At 33.8% G+C, this 25,998-nt stretch overlaps 1 pseudogene; it reads left to right on the plus strand.

Moving 5' to 3' along the window:
- The window catches only part of LOC140594112 (large ribosomal subunit protein eL6 pseudogene), a 61,745-nt pseudogene extending 39,904 nt beyond the window's left edge, over positions 1-21,841 (plus strand).
- The last annotated feature ends 4,157 nt before the right edge of the window (positions 21,842-25,998 follow it).

Consider the following 25,998-nt stretch of genomic DNA (forward strand, 5'->3'; position numbering starts at 1 on the left):
TAACTCCTATGATCTGTCCCCCAGAAAATAACTGTACTAGGATCCAGACATGCAAATATTTCACCAAACATGCTCAGGGAAATATGCTCTGGCAAATATGAAGAGAACAAAAGGAATGAATTTTATAGATATCAAAATGGTCTCAGATATAAATTGTGTGATATAGTTTCTTTTTTTTTTTGATATAGTTTCAAAAATGAAGGATATTTCATATCAGAGTGGATGATTTCCATCCTAACCATAATTTGTACTAATAATGTTTCAAAAATCAGAGATCACAGTGAAGCATGGTGTATACCCTCTTTTCAACACTGAAATTTTAAGGAAGATAGCATTTTAAAAATCAAGGAAACAGAAAAGCCAGTAATATATAGAAAAATCTAGAAAACAAAGAATGTTGTACATCTTTAACCAAAATACCAAATACTTCCTGGATCTACTTATCAAATGTGAAGTAAGTATTCCACGACCAGCATTAAACTCTGATCTCATTACTTAGTAATAAAAGGACTCCTCTCTCTTTATATTTTCCTCTTGATATTACTGTGATAGTCTTCTGAATGTGGCTATAATGGTAAGATCTTCAGATTCCACATTTTTTAAACGGTTTTATTTATTTATTTGTTGAGAGAGAAAGAGCACACAAGCAGGGGGAGCAGCAGGGGAAGAGGGAGAAGCAGGTTCCCCAGCTAAGCAGAGCCCGATATGGGGCTCCATCCCAGGACCCCAAGATCATGACCTGAACCAAAGGCAGATGCTCAACAGACTGAGCCACCCACATGTGCCCAGATTCCTCAATTCCAATATACTTATTTTTTAAAGTGCGGAGAGGATCTCAACAATATGTCAGAGGCAGCATGGGAAGTGGAGGAGTTCTTGCACCCAAACCCCAATCACATCCATGAAATTATGGTTTTAGTTTTAGCAGGACATTTGTGTGTGACAAAGCGAACATTTTCTAAGGGTTATATAGAAAAACTCATGTCCCTGAATCACTAAGTCACTTGTTGTAAAAAGGTCAAAGAGAGGGCGATTCCTGTCATAGAGAACACAACTTGCCACAGAGCCATTGTTAATACAAATTAGAAATAAAAAAAGTAAAAAATACAATGTACTACTGATGTAGGGTGAAACACATAGATTAATATAACACAATAGAGGCATACAAACAGTTCAGAGTACAAATGGAAGCCTAACATAAAATCAAACCAAAAATCTGAGAGAAAATGTTAATAAATGGCTTAGGAAATTTTGTCACTTCATGCAGGAAAATAAATGTTATCCCTGCCTTCCTTCCTAGGTTAGGTTGACCTCCAGAGGGTTGAAAGATAGGAGTGCTACACATAAAATCCTAAATCCAAAGAAATCTAATGAAAAGTATATAAAAAATATTTTTGTGATGGTCGGGACAAGGAATAACCTTTCAGAAGATAAAAATGTCATAAATAGTGACCTAAATGTTAAAAAAAAGAACACCAGTTTACAGAGAGGCAATGAGGAGGCCGAAGGAATTAGATTCCCGTCTCTAAATGGAAAATGGTCTCAATAAGCCCAAGTCTCAAACATCTAATAAAGCTTAAATTCTCCCTATTCATTCATTATTTTTACAACTTTAATTGAGTCATAATTGATATATAAAAACTGCACATATTTAATGTGTACGATTTGATGGGTTTGGCCATATGCAAATACCTAAGATACCTTCACCATAATCAGAGTAATGGACATATACAACATCTCTCAAAGTTTTTTAGCATCTGTGTGTGTGTGTGTGTGTGTGTGTGTGTGTGTGTGTGTGTTAGTAACACTTAACATGTGATCCACTCTCTTAATAAGAGTTTCAAGTGCACAATACAATATTCTCTATACGCCATTTGTTGTACAACACACTTCTAGAAATTATTCATCTATGTAACTGAAACTTTATGCCCATTGAACAACAATTCTTCATTTCTCAGACCTCCCAGTCCCTGTCAGCCACTATTCTATTCTCTTCTTCTATGAGGTTGACAAATTTAGATATGTCATGTAAGGACAATTATGCAGCTTCTGCGAGTGGCTCATTTTACCACATAGTATAATGTTTACAGGTTCATTTGTGCTGTCACATATGTCAGAATTTCTCTTTTTTAAGGCTGACTAATATTCCAGTTAATACCATATGCTTCCCATCCACTAATCTATCAGTGGACACTCGGTCCATATTGTGGCTATTGTGAATAATGCTGCAATGAACACAGCCAGGGGGCAGACAGCTCTTTGAAATAAAGATTTCGATTCTTTTTTGTATATATCCAGAAGTTAGATTTCGAATCAAATGATTATTCTATCTTTAATTTTTTGAGCCACCTCCATACTGTTTACCTTAGGTCCTGCATCATCTTACATTTCTACCAACAGAATTAGAGGTCATTATCAGACAGATTTACCCTAGAAGTCTCATATAGGAGAAATACTGAAATACTGTGCAATTAATTTATATACTATCTGCCATACAAAGAATGTAAACAACAGTAATGAAAATAACTAGGCAAAAGTATTACACTCACTCAAAATAAGTAACCCTAACTTAAAAACATCCATTCACATAAAATTGCCAGTTGCTTACATCACTTTGTCATTCAGAATAAAATAGCTGAGGGTATATCCTATGATATAAGAGGCTCAAAAGCAAGATGGCAAGGAGCGCCCAGATGGCTCAGTCTATTAAGAGTCCAACTCTGGATTTTGGCTCAGGTCATAATCTCAGGATGTGAGATGAGCCTCCTGCTGGGTATAGAGTTGCTTTAGATTCGCTCTCGCCCTCTGCACTCCCACATCCCCCACTCCCTTGTTCTCTCTCTCTCTCTTTCTAAAAAAAAAAAAAAAAAAAAAAAAAAAGCAAGATGGCAAAATGTCTGTCTCTTTTTTAGGGGAAATCATGACATATGTGTGGTTATATTTAGTTACCTATATACCTTTTTTTGGCTGTTGGTAAGGCATTAGTATTAAGAGGGTTATCTTAAAACTAAAACGTATTTTAGTCTTAAAATTAATATGTCTTATCTGGAGGTTTTGTAATCATTATGCTTGTAGATATTATTTTTGTTGAAGTTAGTATTTAAAAATTTGGAGCAACACAATTCTGCACCATTGCTCTTGCTTAAGTTAAATAAACTAAGTCACAGAAAATTCTAAAATATGATTTATTCATATATTCACAGTTCATTTCATATAAAAATTAGTTTTTTTAAACCTTTCACAGATAAATCAAATCAAATCATCTTTAAGAAGTAAGACCATCTGAACTCAAATCTATGATATGGAAATCAGGTGGAAATTTTTTTTTTTTTTGCTTAATTATCATATGTGGGATATTCAAAAATAATATACAAAATATATGTGGGTTATACAAAAATAATACATTAGTGTATTAGTTTCCAGAAGCTGCCACTATGCTTTTTGTACCAAAATTTAATATATTCTCCTCGAACATCAAAGTAGTCCAGGTAAGTTCTCCAACAAAGAGCTCCATTGCCTTTAGACAGTTGTTTAATCAAGTGTGAAGCAATAATAAATCCCTACCCACGGTGTTACAAAATTTTCTGTCCGTAAAAATATAAATTCACTTGCCCAGAAGCATCCACTTTCATCTAAGATATATCCAATTTCTTTATCAAAGTGTGTATAAAATATCTTCATTTTTCTCAATAATTTGTTAAGGGTTTTTTGTTGTTGTTATTTTTGTGCATTTTGTCATTCCAACAGTGGTTCTCCTTTTGGGATCATTTCTGAGTCATTCTCATACTTACCAAAATAGAGCAGAGTTGGTACACTGAGGAAGCATCATGTTTTGAGGTATGGGAAAACAGAAGATTTTCATTATTTGAGAATGTTATTTTGTTTTTTATCTCCTCTCTTCTGATTAGCAATTTTCTGTCTCCACTTCATCACCCCTATGAGCTCTACTCATTTCTCCCTTTGGTTTACTGAATACTTTTGGATCTTACTCTTCACCACCAGTTGAATCATCCCTGACAACTTCACATACACTTGATAAATCTACCTAAGGCCAGGATGCTTGCTGTTTACTCACCTAATTTTCACCAGTGACCTGAACATTCACTATGCTCGAGCTGTGTATTCTACATATTTTGTCAATATCTAGCGCTATAAGCCTTCTGAAATATTAACTTCAAAGTTATTAAATCCTGAACCATATATGCCTATCACTAGGTAACACCCACAGTATTTAATCTCTGACCTCATAGGGACCTTCCAGCTGTGACCTTTCTGCTTTTTATTTTTTCTCCTCTTTTGTGCATTCACATCATTATCTTTCAGCTTTGATCTCACTGTACGCTGTTTTTCCTCTTGATACTATTCTCAAATACATTTTTTAAAGATCTTTTTATTATTTGCATTTATTCATGAGAGACAGAAAGAGTGAGACAGAGACATAGGCAGAGGGAGAAGCAGGTTTTCAGTGGGGAGCTCGATGTGGGACTCAATCCCAGGGCCCCAGGATCAGGCCCTGAGTTGAAGGCAGACACTGAACCACTGAGTCACCCAGATGTCCCCTCAAATTCATTTTTATTCTTACTTACCATTGAACTGCCTAGGAAAATTCCAATTTGGGGTGATCAAATTATCTGATTTCTCTACATCATTTGATAGCAAAACTATAACTTCATGGCCTCTCAAATGGCTTTCACCACAAGATCCTCTAATGCTCCTATTGGACCTCGTCAATTTTCTTTATAGTTTTCTACAGCAATGTGTGTGAATTTCCTCTGCTTTCCTGAAAACTTTTGAATGTAAGTATAGTTTTATCTGCATTTATCCTTTGTCTCCCCAAGGCTACAATAGAATGAAAGCTCCTCCTTTTTTCCCTAAGGCTAAATCTCTTTAATTGTATTCTGGAATTCATCCTTTCAAGCCTACTCAGATAAATTTCACTCTATTAATTACTGCCTTTCACATTCAATTTGAAACTTCTCTGACCCTAATTTATCTTCAGAGGAAGGGAGTCCTGCTACTAACTTCACAAATGCATCTTTTTATTTTCTGATACAATTAATAAATTATTTTTAAATTTCAAAACACTTCACTGATTAACCCAATAGGGACATTTAAATTCTAAGAACAGAAGGTCTATTAGAAACTTAACCTATCATTTTAAAATATATTCTCATTTTCTCTTCCCAATGTCTTAAGGGTCTCTTTTTCTGATTTTGTCTACAAAACAATTAGTGTATTTTAAAACTGAAAAGTTTAAAGAGGATTCCAAACAAAACTGCTTTAATGAAGATTGAAACCAATATTGTTATACATAAAAGAATTTATTTTCCCCTCTGAAGGCTTTTCCAAAGACCAAGGCCTATTCAAGGAAGAATTGCTGTTTGAAGTATCCTTTAAATGGTATTGTGAATAGGCTGTGATGTAGTGACCTGAACATATTTTAAACAGAAAACAAAACTATGTGAGCTGTTTGTTTGAATAGATCACCACCTGAAATTTGTCATAACCATCACTTTTTATGGGTCACACATCTAAATTTCCTTTAATAAACACAATAATTTGCTTCTTTTCTACCTGCTAGTTTCTTGGTGAGAAAGGCCTCTTTCCTTTGAAAACCCAGAGAATTTCAGTTCCATATTTTTTTAAGACAAAGATGAGCAATGCTGTTGAAATCAATCTTTAGCAATATGCTGTGGTACAGATGCAACATAAAAACAGACCTCTGGCTGGCTTATCTTTGTCATACTTTGAAAATTCCTTCTTAAGTTTAAATGAAATACTCTGTGAGAAAAGATGAATGGTTTATCCATTGATAAAGCAAATATGAAGCCTTTTCTCCCAGAGTCTGAATAAAACATGAGTTCACTGTAAAGTAAACCTAAAAGCATTTAATAGCTTAGAAGCTTTTAGTATATTATGACTTGATTTATTGATAACTTGAACAAACAAGTGAACGGGCAAGCACAGCTTTTAAGTTAAATTTTTAAATGACTCAATTATGTTTACACTAAGGACAAAAATTTCTGTTTGTTCCTTCTAGTGCAGCAAGCAGGAAGACACTGAAGGAAGGAAAGGATAAGCAGGGCGGCACATCATTCTCTCAGTTGTTGCTTTGTTCTTTGAACATGCTTTGTACCCCTAAAGATTTACAATGCCCATTTTCCATGCCCAAACCTCCAAGAGACAATGAGCATGTGCTACATGAGGATCTTCTTTCCTTTCCAGCAGAAAGATATAAAGTTCACACATAAGAGTATGAAAATATTAGATAATATTTAATATAGATTAAAACCCAGACTGTGGCTTTTACCAAGAGGTTTGATGATCCCATGCAGGAATAAATCATAAAGGGAGGTTTTCATCTGCAATGGAGGCTCTTTGACATTCTAATTACCTCAGCAATAATTTCTTCATGTTAAATTTAGGATAATCGATCTGTTCTTGTGCTACAGAAACAAGGACACTCCCAGGAACTCATGGGCAACTGTAGGTATTTTGGTAAAGTTCACATGTATTTCTTTCTGTCCACACAATGTAATGATATAGTACACAGTCATAGCCACTTGGAACTGAAACAGCTTATGAATTTGTATTTTGGTGAAATTCATTCATCCACTCAAAACATGTTTATTGAGACTCTGTACTTCAACCAATAATTCCCTGCATTTTTTTTATCAACACTGATATAAGAAGATTGTATGTCATGGAATGATTTACAAGGTCGAGCAACTGGGTAAAGAATATTGGATGTAGAAGTTGTTAATGATGCTAGATATGTTATCTGGAAAAAAAACAGAATTCAAAAATATATCATTGGAACAAAAAGCTAAAAATGTTATCATTACTTTAATAGGAAATACTAATCAGAAGAATTATATAATAAGAAATATAATAATATAGCATAGTAAGCCTCGATACTGTAGAGGAAAATCAACTAGAGTGCAGAAAGACACAAACCTTTATTTAGAATGCTGAGGCATGAGAACAACCCTGAAAGAGTATCCTCACTTGGGAGAAAGAGAGCAGGGATTTCACAGAGTATTTACAATAGGAGTCAGCTGAACTTCAGCTGCTTTGGGAATATTTGCTCAAAAATCATCTCTTAAAATGCTCTTAAGACTTAACAACCCTTGGTTTGCAATTTGAATTTAGCAAGAAGTCAGGAGAGGAACACCCTTGAGGGAAATGAGATCATACAAGTACAACAGTAGAAAATTTTCTGTAGTCCAGGTTCTCTTAGGTTATTAAACCTTTTTATAACATATGCTTATGTGTTTACAAGTGTTATATCTATAACAATGTTTATGTCTCCGTTGGCCTTGCCCTGTATCCCCAACTCCATCGGTATCTGGCCTCAAACTCTACTCCTTCTCTACATCTCCCTCCTCTCTTTTATCCATCCTAATCTCCTTCGACATCTCAACTTCCCTCTAAAATGACAAGTATAACAATTCAACTACAATTTGAAATCAAGATTAGGTGCTGTGTGAGTGAAGAATGGGAAACCACTTGAAAAGTTCCTCAAGTAAGACACTTTTCTTTTTTTAAGACTTTATTTATTTATTCACGAAAGATGAAAAGAGAGAGACAGAGACATAGGCAGAGGGAGAAGCTGGCTCCACGCAGGGAGCCTAACATGGGACTCCATCCCTGGACTCCAGGATCACGCCCTGAGCCGAAGGCAGACACTCAACCGCTGAGCCACCCAGGCATCCCAAGACACTTTTCTTTGTGAATACAACACACTGCCTAATTTGGAAAAATGACAGGATTTTATTAATTTTGGTCACATAAAATATGTAGTTCCTTTTAATTATAAAATCAGTAAGTCCTGGAAATGTTATGTACAACATGCTGACTATGATTAATAATACTGTATTGTATAGTCAAAAGTTGGTAAGAGAGCACATCTTCAAAGTTCTTATAACAAGAAAAAAGTTTGTAACTTTGTACGGTATTGGATGTTAACTAGATTTTCTGTGGTTATCATTTCATATTATATACAAATGTCTAACGATTATCTTGTACACTTGAAACTAATATGATACATGTCAAGTACATCTCAATAAAAAAGAATAAAAATAAAATAAAATGTGTAGTTCTTTATTTAGAAAAACTTAGTTCTACCTAATTCAGTTCTTCTTGACATCTCAGAAGCTCTAATTTTTTTTAACTATCATGATCTCTTCCCTTATATAATTTGTTTTTTTTTTAATTTTTTAAACCTTAAGTGTAAATCTTACATATAAACCTTAAAATATTCTTTGTAAAAATTCTAATGAAATGTATTATGCATTAGGTAAAGAAAAGGTAAAGAGAAAGATAAAGTTTACTCAATTTTTCATTCTTGTGGAGGGAATAACTAAGTAAATCAATGAATTAGTGAGGTTATTGTGGATAGCAGTGAGTATACTTTCCCTACAGATGACAAGGGGCCCAACTAAGATTTGTATAACATCCCTCTGACTCCAAAGCCCCAGATTTTAATTTTGTGTCCCATTTCTCCTTCCAGTCATTTAGCATTTATCTTCTTGTGCCTGATACACAATGTGTGTCCTTTATACTTATCATCAGTTTGGTTTGGTTGGTTTGTTTGTTTCCAATGGAAAAAATAAAAACTATAGCTAGTTGTTAAGTCTTCATCAAAGTAATATGGCTACCAGAGCCCAACTTATCTATTTTTACACCAAGTAAAAATATTTATAGACTACTAGAGACTTGTAGAAAAGAGATTGAATTTACCATACAACCTTATTAATCATATATCTATAGCTTTGGGACTGCTTTATTTTTGCTCTGACCTGTCCACAATCCATTTCAGTGGTCTATTTGTGTAAAGAAGGCAGTGCATAGAAACTTCAGTATTTTTACACCACACCACATGCATGTTGGGTTGCCTAAAATAATTTATACTAGCTTAAACATGTTGATTCATTTTCTGAGACTCACGTAGTGTGATATATTTTTAAAAGAAGGACTAAAAGAAAAGAAGGCACATTATTTTTGAAAGTTTTATACTTTTAAGAAAAGAGCTTTATTTCTTAAAATATAATTATACTGTGAACATCATAGATTTGTTTAGGAAAAACATATTTGATGTTTGTTCCTATGGAAAAATGCATTTTCAAAACATCTTATGAAATGAAATTTTGAGCTACTAAATATGAAACTCTGGATCAAGCATGTTGTCATTACTGAAAAAATTCCTGTGGTTCTCATGGTTAGCTTTCTGGCATCCAAAGTTATGGAAAGTCTGAAGTCCTTCTAATTTTGGAAAATATGGGTGGATATTTTAGTCTAGTTGTGCAAGCAAGATTCTTGTCTTTATCAAAACTAAAGCTTCAAAATATGTCTCTGCCATTTTGAAATAAGTGGCAGAGACAAGAACTTACAACCCAGTGGGAAAAATGTTATGTTAGATTTTTTTACTACTTATAAGAAAAGAAATAGTTTACCAGTTTAGCTATTTAATTAAGTTGAAAACCCAAATATTAAGAGCTAATCTTACTCTATACAGTGATACATCATCCTCCAGACAGTTGAGGTTAAGAAACTTTCTCAGTCACACCCCATACATACTAGATTCAGGGACCAATTTAAGTGATAGTTTGTAGCAAATGTAATTATCATATCCCTACTTTTAATGAGATATGTTGAAAGTACAGATTGGATTAAGACCTATTTGAACTAGGGTTGGGATATGTGATGGAGTCTGCAAATGACCACCAATTATTCCAATCCTTGCATGCAGTCCCCATCAGAATATGACTTTGGTCTTCCCTCATGAAGAGATAAAGTTTATTTTTACCCCTTGAATCTAGGCATGGCCAAGTGACTTCCTTTAGGCAATGAGACACAAAAAACAGACACGGAGACTTGAAATGTGATTGCATGTTACATCTTCACTTTTGCTGCTCATGAAAGCCAGACATCATGAAGACAAAAAACAAAACAAAAACAAACAAACAAAAAAAGAACAACAACAACAACAACAAAAAGAACAAGCTAGCCTGTTGGCGAGCAAGCAACTGAGTAGAGGAACCAGCTGGCAACCAACTCCCTGCTGACTTGGCAACTTGATGATATTCTGTCCTTTGAGAAAGGAGAGATATACTGTATCCCCATAAATAGATTTCTGTTTGTAAAGTCTACACATCAAGATTATTTAATTATCTTCACTTCACATGTGTGAGAAGAAAATCAGAATTCATATCAAGAACCTAGAAGGACTGTGTGTTGTCACAAGAAGACAGGGGCAGACTCATGCATATACATAGTACAAGATCAAGGAGCAGCTTTCAAGGAGTGACTGAGGAATAACCATTGGCAATTGATAGGATTTCACTTGTCCCATGACTATTCTCATTCTTTTTTTAAATGACTCATCATGCTGTTTTAAAGGTTTATATAATTCCCAAGAATAGTGTGCATTATATCTACAGTAATATTTATATATATATTACATGTTTCACAAAGCCAAGAGAGATTGGATATCCAAATGTTTTATTATTCTGTGAACACAGAAGAAAGCAGGAGACTACCAATATTGTGATATGCTGTCTCTCTACAAGTCTGTGTTTTGGGAAGTACCAAAATGGCTGTAATAACTTGAGTCATATCCTATTATAGCTACAGTTAGAAAACATAATGGTATTTAAAGAAATTGATATGTTATAAAGATGAGGGATGAGCAGTACAATTTTTAAAGGAGTTTAAAAATAACTGAGGATTAAAATATATTGTATTTTAAAACAGGTATTTGGTTATTTGTAAAATAATACTGTATGAATGAACTTTTCAGTAAACCCTATGATTTTCCTCTTGTATATATAATTTTATTATTTTTAATCATTAAGGATTAATAGTAAAAAAAAAAGGCAAAGTTTTCAGATCAAGAAAACATGGTTATAACTGTACTTGACCTTTAAGTCTCCTTATTTTTCCTTTCTTAAATGTGGGTTATACTAGATTTGAATATTAATATAAAAAATTGACTTTTATGCAGTAATCTCAACAAATAGCCTATAATGTATCATGAGCACTCAATCTAAGTTAATTCACTATATTTCTTAAATATAAAAGTATTAATTTATGAAGGCTGAACAGTATGTTAAATATGATTGATTATGAAAATATACTTTTTACTTATTAAGCTAATTGGTAATCAGTCAAATGTACATTAGTAGCAACATGGTGAGGAAGTGAAGAAGAGTGCTCAGAATAATTCATCTAATGACCCTTATAATTTAGAAACAGGAGCTATCTAGAGTCAAGTTCTGACTGGGAATGAGAATTGCTCATCCTGTGCCTCAAGACATAGCCTGTCTTTGTTCATCTTCTAAAGTACTTGAGATATTTCAGCTCATATCCAGCTGCCACCATAAAATTGCCCACTTTAGAGAGACCAAGGAGAAGCTATGATCCTTCATTGATTTTTAGCAAACATACTGAGCCTATAATAGTTACTACACTAGTTTATACATTTCTGAGAAAAAAATCCAGAGATAAAGCAGTTAGTTAAGGCACTGCTACCTGAATCTCTAGTTGTCATCTGATAACATTTTAAAATCTATGGTGGTAAAGCAGAGAATCATAGTTATATAATGATGAAGCTGATAATGAGGAGAAGGATAATATAGATAAATTGGTACTCCTAGTATGATACAATGAAAAGGTCATTTCAGAGCCTAATCTTATTTTCAGAGAAAAATAAATTGAAGGAAATTCTGCAAAATATCTGAAAAGCACTCCTCAGTTGTCAAGGTTGTGAAAAACAAGGAAAGGCTGAGCAATTGTCACAGACCAGAGGAGACTAAGAAGATATGACACTAAATGAATGTGATATCCTGGATTAGATCCTGGAATATACTAGAGAAATCCAAATAAGGTATGCGGTATGCACTTAGTTAATAATAACCTATCTATGTGAGTTTTTAATTGTGACAAATGTGCCATCTAATGTAAGATGATAACATCTAGAGGAAATTAGGTGAGGAAGATATGGGAAATTTTCACACTATCTTTGAAAACTCTCTAAATCTAAAATTCCAAAAAAGGAAGTTTCCTAAAAAATTCTATAGGCTGTTGTTCTTGATGCATATATAAGACTTTTTGTTTAAGTATTCATTTGGCTGTCCAACATGGAAATGAAAATAATTGTTGCAATGCAAAATAAGATAGGGTGTAGAATCTCATTTTGCTCACAAGGAAGGAAATGGCTACACTTTCAACTTGTGACTTGAGGGCCCTTTAGAATGTGTTTCAAAGGCTGCAGGTTGTAATCAAATAGGCATTATTCCTTGTATATAATGACCTGCCTGGTATTTAGCTGGGAACATGGCTTCTCAGAATAAAAAACTATGTATTTCAGGTTCCCTAGAAATAGGAATTGTTAGGAATTAGGAATACAAGTGGAATTGGTATATATGACTTCCAGCGTGTCCTTAAAAGTAGGAGTACACTCTCTTGTGTTGTCCTCTCCTTTCTTTTGGCTGGAACGTAGGCAGGAGAATGAGTGCTGAGAAAGTTATATTGGACCATGATGACTTAAAATTTCTCTTTTTTTTTCTTTTCTTTCCTTTTCTCTTCTGTTCTTTGTCATCCCTTCTTCCCTTTCTTTATTCCTTCCTTTCTTCCTTTCTTTTCTCTGTTTCTTTTTCTTTCTTTCTTCTTTCTTTTTCTTTCTTTCTTTCTCTCTCTCTCTCTTTCTCTCTTTCTTCTTTTCTCTTTCTTCTTTCTCTTTAGTGCTAAAGAATACTCTATAGTCTGGATGTATCACAGTTTATTAATCTACTCACCTACTAAAGGACATTGTAGTTGCTTCCAAGGTTTGGCAATTATGAATAAAGTTGCTCTAAACATTCATGTGCAGGTTATGTGTAGATACAAGTTTCCAACTCCTTTGGGCGAATATCAAGAGACATGAGTGTTAATCATATGATAAGAGTATGTTCAGTTTTATGAGAAATTGCCAAATTGTCTTTAAAGTGGAAGTACCATTTTGCATTCCACCAGCAATAAATGAGAGTTCTCATTGTTCCAAATCCTCGTGGCATTTCATGTCAGTGTTCCAGATTTTGGCTATCCTAATAGGTGTATAGTAGAATCTCACTGCTGTTTTAATGTGCGTTATGGCATATGATGTGAACCATCTTTTCAAATGCTTATTTGCAAGTAGGATATCTGTTTTGGTGAGGTCTCTGTTTTTAATTTCAATGAAATATAGCTTATTCACTATTTCTTTCAAGTATCATAATGTTGGTGTCATATCTAAAACATTGTTGGCCATACCGAAGCTTATCTAGGTTTTCTCCTATGTTATATTCTAGGAACTTTATAGTTTTGCATTTTACATTTAAGTCTGTGATGCTTTTTGAGTTAATTTTGGAGAAAGCTACATGGTCTGTGTTTCTTTTCTTTTCCTTCCTCCTCTCCCTTCCTTCCATCTTTTTTTTCTTTCTTTTCTTTTTTCTTTTCTTTTCTTTTCTTTTCTTTCCTTTCTTTTCTTTTTCTTTTCTTTTTTCTCTTTTTCTTTTCTTTTCTTTTCTTTTCTTTTCTTTTCTTTTCTTTTCTTTTCCTTTCCTTTTCTTTCTTTCTTTCTTTCTTTCTTTCTTTTTCTTTCTTTCTTTCTTTCTTCTTTCTTTCTTCTTTCTCTTTCTTTCTTTCTTTCTTTCTTTCTTTCTTTCTTTCTTTCTTTCTTTCTTCTTTTTCTTCTTTCCTCTTCTTCCTTCCTTTCCTTCCTTCCTTCCTTCCTTCCTTCCTTCCTTCCTTCCTTCCTACATGTGGATGTCCTGTTGTCCCAGTACCATCTCTATTGTATTTCCTTTGTTTTGTTAAATATCAGTTGACTACATGTATGTGGATCTATTTCTGGGCTCTCTATTCTATTCCATTGATCTATTTGCCTTTTCTCACCAATACCATAATTTTTTTATTACTGTGTCTTTATAATAAGTTTTGAAGATGAGTAGTGTCAGTCTTCCAGCTTTGTTCTTCTCCTTCAATATTGTGCTGGCTGTCCTAGAACTTTTGCCTGTATATAAACTTTAGAATCAGTATGTCAACAGCAATAAAATAACTTGCTGTGTATTGATTGAATTTGCATTTGATATATAAAGTTAGGAAGAAGTGACATCTTGAAACTACTGAGTCTTCTTACCAAGTAACATGAAATATCTCTTCATTTGCCTATTCTTTGATTCTGTTCATCAGACTTTTTAGCTTTCTTCATATAGTTTTTTCATGTATTTTGTTAGGTTTATAACTAAGTGTGTCATTTTGAAGGATGTTAATGTAAATGATATTGTGTTTTTCTAATTTCTAATTACACTTGTTCATTGCTGGTATACAGGAAAGTGATTGCTTTTTATTTATTAACTTTGTTCCCTAAAAACTTGGTATAATTATTCATTAGTTCTAACATGTTTTTGTAGATCCTTTCAGGTTTTCTACATAGATGATCATGTCATCTGCAAACAAAATAGTTTATCTCTTCCTATCCAATCTGTATAAACTGTATTTCCTTTTTTTTTTTTTTTTTTTTCTTTTTTTGGTCTCATTACGTTAGTTAGGACTTCTACTTGGTGTTGAAAAAGAGTAATGAGAGGGGGATCTCTTTGATTTGTTTCTGAAATTCAAAGGGAAAACTTTGAGTTTCTTACCAATAAGTATCATGATACAGACTCTCAAACTTTCAGGTGTAAAGAATCATTTCAATCACGAATTGATTATTCTTGCATTTACAGAATCATATTTAGGTAACAAACTCCAGTGATATGTTTAAAAAGAAAAATAGTGTCTCTCAATAAATCACAGAAAGTTAAATTTGGGCCATGAAGTAACTGCTGATACTAAAATTGAGTGTAAAACACAGAGTAGAGGTACTACAAAAGGGAGACTCAGACTGTAAGTCCTATGAAGAAAATAACCATTGCTTGTATTCACTGGTATAAAGCCTAGAATGTATCATGTACCATACACCCTAGAATAAATACATTTTGAATGCATTAATGAAGAAATAAGTGTTTAGAAAGGTAAATAACAATTTTTGTTTCATTTTCACTTTTAGAGCAACTCTCCACAAGAAAGTTTTTCTTCCCAGAGAAGCATAGTCATGTTAACTAAAGTGGTATGGGGCAGAATCACTCTGGAAGGCCATGGCTACTAGTTTCTTAGGAAAATTAATGTGCAAGAGGACAATGGTGAGCAGTTTTCCAAAATTCCATTAGTTCACAAAAGTTAATTAGCCAGAATTAAAATTCTGAAGACTATATCATATTTTGGATATTGTAGAGAGATCATTTCTGACTGAGGCAACAGGACCTGGGAAAGGGGCAGAGGCTTTGTGACAGAAATAGCTATGAGGGAATGTTGGATATCCTAGAGCTGTAGTAGAAGCTCAGGCTATTGCTGCATACCTGCTCTAGTATCATTTCTTAAGAGTGAAGTTACTACCAGTGCACAGAAACAAGATTATAATCCTATCATATTAGGTTTCCATGTGTGGAATGCTATTTCTACTATACGTGAGAAGCAACAAAATGTTGAAAGAGACTCATTTGCATGTATCATTAACCCTCACATATAAACGTGAGGGTTACATTTTACATTTTACTTTGTAAAATTAACTGAAATTATTGAAACCGAATTATACTTTCTTTGTTTACAATAGAAAATAAATATTAACAAGGAGACAACATATATTACATTACATAAACAACAAAATAGAAGAATCAGTATAAGTATACTTAATATGACTTAGCAGATCTTTAGTATTGGAATTGATTTCTATTTACTTTTTCTTTGTACGATTGCACATCAGTTCAAAGTTCCAAAGTTCACCACAAAGTCAGGATATTCATCCTTTTTTGTGGGCTTCATACCGAAACTATAGAACAGTAGCAAACATTACACTACATTATCTAAAGAATATTTAACAAAGACTGAAAAATATTAAAAAAAAGATTTAACCAGAGGGAAGAGCAGTGTGGGGATTGAGTTAGGCAGATGATGGGAACTAAGGAGTGTACTTCTTCTGACGTGCACTAAATGACATATGGAACTGTTAAATAATTGAGAAAATGCAGGGACAAAATGGACGAAAATTATCAATAAAATTTTATAGACTTTTTAATTACCAATAGAAACGGATAGAATTTCCACTTACATATATTCTAGAGCATTGATATATTTTTATTCATGTTTAAAATCCGAATTTAACTTCTATCAACCAAATGTACTTCAAACTTGTGTTTTTATAAATAAACTTTTGTCTTGAAATTAATCTTCATGATTAATGATAAATACCTGATAGAATGTGTGTTATTACAGTGGTGCTTGCAAATATGCAAATATTAAGAATGTATACATACTCTGTGATCAATAATTTGATTCAATACCAATAATTTAGCATTTCTAGGACAGTAGTCTTCTGAGCATGATATCAGTAGATCATCTGGGACACTACCCATCAGGTGTCAAGCGTCTGGGCTGGGTACCCTCACTATTAATTTTCAGATTATATGTTTCACATAAAAAGAACACTAAAGTTTTTTTAAATGCACATTATACTTTGAACTGCACTGATTTATTATTAATAACCCTGAGAATTTATTACAGTTAAATGAATCTTTTTTCCAGAAGATTAGCATTACCTTAAACATTGTCATATTTTTTGAATCTCTCTTTAAATTATTGGTATCCTAAGAAGTTGGAGGCTTTTAGCTGTTTATAAATTTTGGTTGATCATCCAAACAAGAAGCAATAGGAAAACAACTTTAGGGAAGACCGAGAGCAGAAGCTGAAAATATGTAGGAAACAAAATATCAATACATGTAAGTCCAAATTTAGGGTCAGTAGATAAAAAATAAAGGGCAGGTCAAGTTTTTATCCAATGAAATGGAGAAAAGAATTCAACATATGAGTGAATTGACTAAGTTCACAGAACACACTGATTTCAAATACTTATTTTTAAAATATTTGGATATGAAATAAATAGCCCTTGAGACTTGCACTTATTTATTTTTCTTGCTTTTTAAACACTGGTTTGAGCATTTGTTAAGGAAATGTGATTGGGTCACTTAGACAAAAAATAAATTGGCAGTTCCATTATATTCAAATGTATTGTTCATCCACTCAACTGCACCTTTAAACATATGTTAGGAAGTTGGCTTCCTGCCTTGCTTTTGCACTAGATAAAGTGAGGTACTGCATAAGCAGTAAGAAAAGTTTTGTTCCATACAGACAATTTTACTTAATACTTAATGCATCAGTGAATTTAATTCAAGATATCCTTCCATGCAAAATATACTGAATGTCTGATATTTTGGAGACTTTATAGATTTCGGTGATTTATTTTGTGCTGACATAAGATATTCAATACATAAATTCATGAGAATGAAACATGTGCTGTGAATGTAATGCTCCAAAATTTCAAGGATTTTAAAGTACAGAAATGCAGTCTCTTCATTAGCCTGAGGCCTCCTGTTAGGGCCAGCCAAATTGTCTCTAAGCCAGGGTTTTAAACCCTGGCTATATGTTAGACTCTCAGAATTTTAAAGTATCTAATAACTCCTTCCAGGCTGCAACACAGAGCAATTACACTAAAATCTATGGAGATAGATTTTAAGCATGATTATATATATATAATCTATATATATATAATATATAGATATATAATCTATTATATATATATAATAAATAGATTTAAATACTATATATATAATCTATATATATAATATATATATATATAATCTATTATATATATATATAATAAATAGATTTAAATACTTTAGATGCAACCAGGATGGCAAAGCATTCATTTGAACAATGGGCTGAAGCCACAGCCTTCTCCATCACTTGCGTTGACCTGAAGCAGTGATTTCCCATGGAGGATGGTTTTGCTCCTCAGAAGATATTTGGCAAAGCCTGAAAACATTTTTGGTTGTCACAGTTCAAGAGTATTGCCTGGTATCCAATAGGTAGAGGACAAGAATGTGGTGAAACATCTTATAATGCACGAGAAATTATTCAGACCAAAATGTCAATAGTGCCAAGAATGAGAAATACTGAGATAGGAGAGAGGTTGGGAGACTAGAGCCCAAATCCATGGGTCTAAAATCATTTTTAAAGTACCTTCTCTTTATCTTCTAATTCTAAAAATTCTAAGCAATGATAGGAGAAGGGGATCTTATCTTCTTTCTTCTCAACTTTACTTTTCTGTTTTCTGTTGACAGTTTGAAAGTGGATGGATAGCACAAAAAGTTCAGGCAATTCTTTCTTTCTTTCTTTCTTTCTTTCTTTCTTTCTTTCTTTCTTTCTTTCTTCTTTCTCTCTCTCTCTCTCTCTCTCTTTCTTTCTTTCTTTTTCTTCTTTCTCTTTCTTTCTTCTTTCTTTCTTTCTTTCTTTCTTTCTTTCTTTCTTTCTTTCTTTCTTTCTTTCTTTCCTTCCTTCCTTCCTTCCTTGTTTTTGCATATTTAACCCTTTCATATGTTTCCAAAGCAATTGTATTATTATGTTAAATAACAACTACAGTTTAAAGAAAGAAATCTGTCAAACCAATGGACCATGATAGAGACAGCTGAATCCATCCTGTACAATCGATCACCTGACCCATCTATCTTCATGTTGTGTAGGTGGCCAAAGAAAGATTAAACTTTCATAGGAAGCCCCATTTTGACATTGTGATAAAAAATCACCTAAATATGAAAAGTGTATTAATGTGCTTTTATTATTTTTGTTTTTCAAAGATTTTATTTATTTATTTATTCATGAAAGATACAGAGAGAGAGCAAGAGACAGGCAGAGACACAGGCAGAGGGAGAAGCAGGCCCCGTGCAGGAAGCTGGAGGTGGGGCTCGATCCCTGTCTCCAAGATCAGGCCCTGGGCTGAAGGCAGTGCTAAACTGCCGAGCCACCAGGGCTGCCCCTAATGTGCATTTATTTATGTAATAAACTTGTCAGAAACAGAGAAATGATAAGCTGCCATTGTGAGGCAGCTTGAGGTGGGGGGTGGCAGAGGCTGGTTAGAGATAAAGTATTGGAGCTTGAAAGAGAGGATGGGGTTAGAGATAGAAGCATCGCTTACTTGATGGGAAAGAATTATGCTTTCCCAATGTCTCCAATGAAGATGCTATAAGGAAGGACAGGAAGGTTGAGAATGTAGCTTTGGTAAGGGAACAATTTGCATGTTAAAAAACTGAATGTGGGCAGCCCGGGTGGCTCAGCAGTTTAGCGCCTGCCTTTGGCCCGGGGTGTGATCCTGGAGACCCGGGATCAAGTCCCATGTCAGGCTTCTGCATGGAGCCTGCTTCTCCCTCTGCCTGCGTCTCTGTCTCTCTCTCTCTCTCTCTGTCTCTCTCTCTGTGTCTCTCATGAATAAATAAATAAAATCTTAAAAAAAATAAAAAACTGAACGTTAGGTCTACATGCAAAAGGCAAAATGCAGAGCAAAAGTTCTACAACAATAGGAGTATATTTTTTCCATCATCAGAGTTTTTTTTTTTTGTTTCTGTTTTTGGCAGGGAAGATAAGGGTAGCTTAAATTAGTACTATTATTTTATCCCTATTATATGATAGTTACATTTCTAAAACCTGAGTTTTTTTCTTCTTCAGGAGGAGTGGTTGCACAACTAGGTGTGGATTTGGTGTGTCAGCGGAGGAGGGGAGTTCAGGATCTTTCCATGTCGTCATCTGGAACCAGACTCTCTAAAGCCTCTGTGTTCCTTTGCTTAAACTAATAGGACTCCAACTTCCTTTAATAAAGGGAAGTATAGATGTGACATCCACATTTTTAATTGGAAACTCTAGGTAATTCAGGATTCCAGAAATGTTATCAGGGCAGGTAGTTGGACAGGGATTAAGTAAAGTCCAGGACTGGCACAGGTATTTACAGACATTCAGCTATCAGTAGGCTGACATGTCATTGGGGAAAAAATTTTAATTGGTCTGAGTTGCTCATATACTTGGGCTCTGCTTTTTCTTAAATATCTTTGTCTCTGCATAATAACTGTTCAATTCTCATGACTATGCTTTTGCCGTCGTGTTCTGGTTCCAACTCTTTCCTGAAGCTGGAGACTTGTCCTGATCGCCAACCCCCGAATAGCCCTTGCCAGTCCCTTACTCCAATACCACATTTCTGATCCTTAAAACTACCAGCCGAGTAGAGCTAGGTACATGTAGTGATTGGTAATAATGAATTCAAGCTCTCCAAGTGAGTAAGTGAGTGAGTGAGTGAGAGAGTGAGTGAGTGAGTGAGTAAGGGAAAACAAAACATGAAAGAAAACATTTGGTAAAGTTGTCAGTGATTCTTGACCCAAAACTAAGTCTTTTCTAGATCACAAGAGAACAAGTCAGCTTTCATCATTTTGATCCTGCATGCAAAAAACAGAAATGAAATATTTGCAGTGATGTGAGCTGGCTTTGAAATCAGCAAACCTTGGCTCACACCATTCACCAAATTGGCACATTCATTGGAAATGATGTTCAAAGCAGCTTACAGTAGGAATGGGAAAAGCAGCTTTTGCTTCTCTGCAAAAAAAAATATACAACAGAATTTCCTTTGGAATTCACATTCAAGCTTGACATCCTAAGCATGTAAATGTGCAGAAAGATGAAGGTATCCTATATTCGAATTTAATTAAATTAATTTATTTTTAGGCAACTAAGCTGCCTGAAACAGCAGGTGCTGATTATCTAATGAGAAGTGTACTTACCTCACATTTTACAATAGCCCATGGAGTGCCCAATTTCACTATGAAGTACTTCTGTGTAGAGATTCAAAAACAATTAAATCCATGTATTTCACGGTTTGGGGGTGGTTTACTAATAAGATGCCGATAGAGTACATATAGATCCACCTGCAAAAATGCGGCTGGTTTTTGGTGCAGGGGCTTCCCCCTACAGCCTTTTCCTCTCTCCAATTGTCATTAGTCTAGATCTTGCATAGACTCTTATAGTGCTGACCAGTCAAAAAAACAGGGCCTCAAGCTCTTTTCCATCCTCAAGCAAGACAGTTGGTGAAAAAACTGAGATAGTAGATTTTAATGAGAAGAAACCTAAAGACAGGAAAGCTGATGCTGGTAGCAGGGTCTCGAAGGGTAACCTAAAGGCTAAAATGCAGACAGAAGATGAAGCCCCATGGCAGCCAAAACCCTGTCCCAGTCAGAGGACGGAGGCAGATTTTCTGGATCGGCTCTGTATTCCAGGAAGGCCATGTACAAGGGGAAATACTCAGCAGCCAAATCCAGAGTTGAAAAGCCAAAGGAGAAGTTTCTTGCTCCTGTCAGGGAACTAGTTGTTGGTTACAAGAATGGTGGTACCCAAGTGGTTAAACTTTGCAAAACGCCTGGGTATATTATTCTACTGAAGATGTGCCTGGAAAGCTGTTGAGCCACAGCAAGAAATCTCAGTCAGCATGTGAGAAAACTCTGAGCCAGCATCACTCCCGACACCATTTTGGTCATCCTCACCCGAAGAGTCAAGAGGGTGGTTTTCCTCAAGCCACTGAGGAGTGACTTGCTGCTTGTAACCTGACCTCTGGCCCTCAATTGAGTTCTGTAGAGAACACACCAGAAATTTGTGAATGCCACTTCCAGCAAAATTGGTGTCAGCAGTGTGAAAATCCCAGGGCATCTCACTGATGCTTGCTTCAAGAAGCTGCACAAGCCCAGATGCCAGGAAGGTGAGGTCTCTGACACAGGGAAAGAGAAATAGGAGATTACAGAACAGCGCAAAGTTAATCAAATTCTGCTACAAATTAAAACTGTTCCTCAGCTTCAAGACTACCTCTGCTCTTCTGTTTTCTCTTGCAAGTGGAGTTTATCCTCACAACTTGATGTTCTAAATAACTGATCCATTTAAAAAGAATCATGATCTCAAAAAAAAAAAAAAGAAAGAAAAACATATGGGCAGTAGAACAGTAAAATTCTGGGATGCTCCTTCTATATCCATTCTCAAAAAAATATATACATTTAAAGATGAGAATTTTAAGTTAATACTATGGGGACAAACCTCAAGGGAAAAAATAGAGGCAGTTCACTACAGGACCATATTCCGCGTGTACCTAGTGTTCAGTGTCGGAAAGGGAATGTCATATCTATACTTTATTTTAGTCTTTAACCTGCAATTAACAGAATAATGAAGTAGCACAGAAACTCTGCTTACAGAACACATTCGTCGTGTTTAAAACTGTTATATAATTTCATAATTTGATGCATTTCTCTTGGGATCCTAACATTTGACAAAAAGTGTCATTTAACAGATCATTTCTTACATAATATTTATTGTCCCTAAATTTGTTGGTGAATAATTGAGTTATATTTAAATAACTATTTGACCTCACATTTCTGTGGGTAACCCCTAAGAGTTATAATGCTAGTCTAACATTTCTACCCGAATATATGTTAGAGACAGTAACAAGTACAAATAGGGTTAAGTTCAGAAGAAAAATGCACAGAGAAAAATCACATGGAAGAAAATTAAAGACCACAAATACCAGGTGGGATGAATTCACCTTAGTGCAAATATTTTAGGACAAATTTAGAAATGGTCATACTTGACCAAAGGGTAAGTAAGGGTGAATCAGCACAGTGGGCCAGAGCAAATAAAAACAAATGTGATACAACGGCATGCGAATGCGGAAAAAACTGACCTGCTACCATTTTTGATCAGCCCACTCTTCACCAAAAGTAATAAATTCCATTGATCTGGAGAAGGAAGCTTAATATAATCAGTACATTTAAATACCAGGTCAATTTCTGCTTTCTACAACTAAGAAATACTGAAATAAATGAGTGAACATAAAAATTATACTAAAATCATCCTTCATATTTATTAACTTAGGCTTACTAATTGCATAATCCTTTATTCCTATTTTAACTACATTAATGGTTTTTGGCATTCTCTTTTTTTCTTATATCAACTTTAAATTTTACATTCTTTTTAAAATTTAGATATTTATACTTTTTTCAACTGTATAACTCATCAATTTCATATATTATTTTGCTTTAATGTCTGCTGTGTTTTGGGAATTATATATGTATACATACTTATGAAAATATATTTGACATATATCGTTTTTTAAATTTATTTATTTATTTATTTGCGCAAGAGAGAGAGGGAGGCTGAAGCAGGCTGAGCAGGGGGCCCAACACCAGACTCAATACTAGGACCCCAGCTGGGATACTGAGATCATGACCTGAGCCAAAGGAGATGCTTAACTAAGCCACCCAGGCACCCCTAACATGCATATTTCTACCCTAATACATATTAGAGAAAGAAGCAAATAGAAACAAGATTAAGTTCATATTATAATTATAAGTAATTTATTTTTCCTTCTTACCCTATTTCTTGTCAATGTCAGGTTTTTAACCTGTAGGATAGTTTTTCTATTTTTAATTTATTTATGCATTTTCAATGCACTTATTCACTTATGTCTATCTTTATTTTTAAAAATTTTCTATTTCATTCCAATAAGATCACTCAATTGTTAGTCACTTGCACTTATTTTAATACATGTATTTATAGTTATAAATTTCCTTCTAAATACTTTTTGTTGTATCTGTTAAATTTTGATGTGTAATAGGTTTTCTTCATTCAAGTCTAATGTGTTTCACAAATTTCTCTTTACACAAATTATGTTTGATAGATTTTTATTGTACAGACCATAAGCCATCTTTATAGCTATCCTCTGTGATTAACTGTTAAATATTTTTCTTAACTTTTACTCACTCCATCAATCTATCATTATATGAAAAAATATTTTTTAAAAGATTTTATTTATTTATTCATAGACACAGAGAGAGGGGGGCAGAGATACAGGCAGAGGGAGAAGCAGGCTCCATGCAGGGAGCCCGATGTGGGACTCGATCCGAGGTCCTCAGGATCACACCCCAGGCTGCAGGTGGCGCCAAACTGCTACACCACCAGGGCTGCCCTGAAAAAAATAGTTTTGATGGCATAGATGACTTTCTTCACCCAAATTCTATAAAGTTTTGCTTAATAATTTTGAGATGGCATTGCAAGATTAATATTTTTCACGTTATGAAAAATAATGAAAATGTTTTTCATTTTTTCATCATTATATCTTCTGGATCTTTTTTTTTTTTTTTTTTTTTTTGGATTTTGTTTTTGTTTTCTGACCTGTCAGTCAGGTTTTAGTCAAGAAAAGACATTGCATTTGATATATTTAAAGATAGAAGAGTGTTGGAAACCACACAACTGGCATATCTTACATAGCCATTTATCTTGAAGAATTCTGGACTTATTTTTCTTATTCGACTACCTCATCCAAGATTATTTTCCAAGAGAGTCTTTATATGAGTTTAAAATTCCTGAGACTCTGTATGCTTAAATTCTTTTTTTGTCTTCACTTTTAAACAGTAGTTGCATGGGATAAAAAAATATATATATCTTGACTAGAGTTTCTTTTCCTGCAGCACTGTGAAAATATTCTCCTGCTTACCCAACTATTGCTAATGAGAAAATTGATATAAATCTGTATCTTATTTCTTCATGGATGGTTGGCTTTTTCTTTCAGGAAGATTTTATCTTTTAAATCTTTAGTTTTAATATAATGTGTCTATATGAAGAAAATTTAAAATCTATTTTGCATGGCAGCTTCAGAAACCTTTTGATCTGAATTCACTTTTCTTTAACTAGGAAAAACTCTGAGTCGAAGTTCCATGAGTCCATTTCCTTAAATATTTTCTTTCCTGCCATTCTTTTTTTTTTTTTTTTTTTAGTTTTTAAATATATTTATTTGAGAAAGAGAGGGAGAGAGCCCAGGAGCAGGGTGGAGATGCAGAGGCAGAAGGAGAAGTAGACTCCCCACTGAGCAGGAAGCCACATGTGGGACTTAATTCTGAGACCACGACCTGAGCAGAACTCAGGCACTTCTCTTTCCTGCCACTTTTGCTTTTGTGTGGAGTCTCTTAATTTAGGTATCACAGCACTTCTGTTTTATCTTATCACCCATACTTTTTTTTAATGTTCTTTTAATATTTCTATTTTTTGTTGCTTCCCAGTGGTCTCTGAAAGATTTTAATCCAATATTCTAATGCTTACATTTATTTTGGGCCCATGCAGAGTATTCAATCCATCCACTAAATTTCTATTTCAGCTGCACTATTTCTCATAGACTTTATTTACAGTTGGCTTTTCTTTATGATTCCTTCTTTCTTAGCTTTACACATATGGTCCTTCATCTCTTTGACAATATTTTTTAGACTAATTCCAAATTTTTTCTCTCTCTGTTTATTAACTTTGTTTCATCTGTTATAGTCTACTCAGTTTTTCCTTCTCTAAAACTGTGTAGTGCTCAAAGTTTGATTATTACACTTTGTGAGCAAATATTGTCTCAAATATTCCATCAGGTACCTTGGCTCTTAATTTAGACCCTGCTGGAGGAAGTGATGACTAAGAATATTGTGATTATATAATGTATCATCCAAGTCAAGATATTTTTGATGAGAAAGTGTGTTAAAATAATTTAAATCATACATTTTATTGAATAGTTATTTATTGGTGATATGTTTTATTTTACCATGGATCTTCAAAAGTTATTTTCAAAACTATTTTCAAAGATAAGGTTCTTTCTTATTTTTATTTTAAAAATAAAATATAACTGCCTACATTAAATTTTGAAAAATGGGTCATTTTTATTGTTTATTTGAGCATTAATTTAAAAGTACCATAAGCAGAATTGCAGAATCATTATTCTTGAAGTGTGTATATTATATATATACTATATCTAATATATATATTTATACATCTATATATAAACTATATATATATAAATATATATAAATGTCCTTAATACAATGGACTTATTTATTTGGAATTTTATTTTAAAAATATGCTCTATTTTTGTAATTTATAAAACTCATATAATCTTCTTCAAACTTTTATTTTATGTTTAAAAAATTAAAAATAATTGTCTTCAATTGATTTTTCTCCTTCAGGTCATAATAGATTTTATTACAATATTATTGATTATTTTCC

Source organism: Vulpes vulpes, chromosome 10 (genome assembly GCF_048418805.1).
Source record: "Vulpes vulpes isolate BD-2025 chromosome 10, VulVul3, whole genome shotgun sequence".
NCBI classification, from domain to species: domain Eukaryota; kingdom Metazoa; phylum Chordata; class Mammalia; order Carnivora; family Canidae; genus Vulpes; species Vulpes vulpes.